Here is a 2,500-nt window from a genome sequence, read left to right on the forward strand (position 1 = left end):
ACTTTTTTTACTAATCTTTCTTCACTCATTCTTTCCATGTGTCCAAACCATCCCAATACTCTTTCATCAACCCTATCTCCCAGTTCCCTTTCCACCCCTATTCTCCTCCTCACCTCCTCATTTCTCACTCTATCTAGCCTAGTAACCCCTATCATATTCTCAGTTTATAAAAATGTTATTTCTAGAGCAACAGTTCATTTGCTTGTTTTGGAACACATCAGAATAAACGTCAACTTAGTGAAAGTAAACCACACATAGGAATTTTATATATATCCACCAATCAAATATATACATATATGTAAACATACGTGTACATGTATATATATATATATATATATATATATATATGTGTGTGTGTGTGTATGTGTGTGTGTGTGTGTGTGTGTGTGTGTGTGTGTGTGTGTGTGTGTGTGTGTGTGTGTATACATATATATGCACACACACACACATATATATATATATATATATATATATATATATATATATATATATCACAATTAATACCACAGTCGGACGAAAGGAAGAGTTGAGTAATCGAAACTATATATCTTGTTTGCTAACTGCAATCCTCTTCAGTGGTACAAAGTGGAGGGAGGACGCTGTCTTAAATAGCAACCTCTTACAAAGGGAAGGGAACTAGGAACAAATAAATGTCACTACTCCAACCCTTATGTGACCTGAGGATGACATGAGGTCGGGTCAGGGGTCCATTATCATCAAATCTGCCCTACCCGAGATTAGGACCAGAGTCTCTGAATACAAAGTAACCGTAAGTGATCCGTCCTCGGTTCAGTCCACTGAATTGGTCGACTTATTCATCACGTGTAATTTATTCCAAAAGGAAGTGGAACTTGGTACAAACCCCTGTCTACTCCAGGAGTTGAACTCATCCTTGGCAACGATCTCGCCGGCTCCCTAGTAGTCCCTCCTCCCGAGATCATAAATCCTCCCTGTGACCTAAGCCCTACTCTTGTAGAAGACCACTTGCATCCCGAGATGTTTCCTCTGTGTGCGGTCACCCGCCACGTCCCAAGCCAAAATGAAAATTCATTTTGACCAAAAAACCAAGATCCGAACCTTCAAACCCGGCGACAAGGTACTCCTGTATATGCCCATACCTGGAGCTCCCTTCAGTCACAAGTTTCAAGGTCCCTATATAGTTTCTCACTCCCTTAATAAACTCAACTATATTGTTCTTACTCCTGACAGGCGAAAAGACTCTAAACTAGTTCATGTATATCTGATGAAAGAATACCTGAGGAGACTACCTGCTGATGTCTCCCCGAGACCTATCCATTGTAACCAAAACCCACAATGTGAATGAATCCCCCAGTACAAAATAATGATCCCATCATTCTCCAGCTTAAATCCTCCCTCCTCTCTAACCCATCCTCAATCCTTGTCCACTTAAACCAAAAACAAGAGGATCTAACCCTACTATTCCAGAAACATCCTACTGTCTTTGTAGACCAGCCAGGGTTGTGTCCTACGGTCGAACATGACATAAAACTTCTTCCTAACACTTCTATTCACCGGGCTCATTATCGTCTCAGCCCCCACAAATTCAAAATTATGAAAACTGAGTGGACTACCTGGTGGAACACCGACTGGCAGAACCAAGCTCCTCTCCCAGGAAAATCCCCTGCTCTGCTGGTCCCCAAGAAAGACAGAAGTTGGAGACTGCGTGGACTTCCGTATACTGAACGTAGCTACGGTTAAGGACCGTTACCCCTTACCCCGTATTGACACTCTAGTTGACCGGGTAAGGAAGTCCCGCTTCATCTCCAAGATAGACCTAATCAAGGGGTACCACCAGATCAAACTGACTCCTGAAGCTCAAACACTCTCCTCCTTCATAACCCCACTTGGCCTGTATAAGTATCTGGTCCTCCCTTTTGGCCTGTGTAACGCTCCTGCCACCTTTCAGCGGGCCATCAAGCATACCATCTCTAGACTAGATAACACTTTTGCCTATCTTAACGATCTTCTCGTTCTTGTAGATTTGTGAGAAGACCACCTCACCAGACTGAACTCCCCTCTAGATCGCTTCGCCACCGCAGGATTCGTGGCCAACTTGTCCAAATCAGAGCTCGGCAGAGCCACGGTCACCTACCTAAGGCATGTGGTTGGCCATGGGCTGTGTCGACCAAAGATGCCCAACATCCAGCCCATCTTCGACTTCCCTGTCCCAGACAACCGGAAATCATTCCGAAGGTTCTTGAGGGTGGCGGGATTCTACCATCGCTTTTGTCGCAACTTCTTGGCGATAGCGACCCCCCTCACAGCCCTGACCAGCCCTAAAGAGAGGTTTGTCTTTTCCACTGCCTGCCAAGAATCCTTTGAGGCCCTCCAGCGTTTACTGAACACTGAGTCTGTACATCGGACTCCCGACTACTCGCGCCCCTTCGTTCTCCAAATAGACGTCTCTGGAGAGGGGATAGGTGTTTTTCTCCAAGATGACGAGACCACTCCCCCAGTTAGCTGCTACTCAGCCAAACTA

This window comes from Oratosquilla oratoria, chromosome 1, assembly GCF_046742065.1.
Source record: "Oratosquilla oratoria isolate Oo_2021 chromosome 1, ASM4674206v1, whole genome shotgun sequence".
Lineage (NCBI taxonomy): Eukaryota > Metazoa > Arthropoda > Malacostraca > Stomatopoda > Squillidae > Oratosquilla > Oratosquilla oratoria.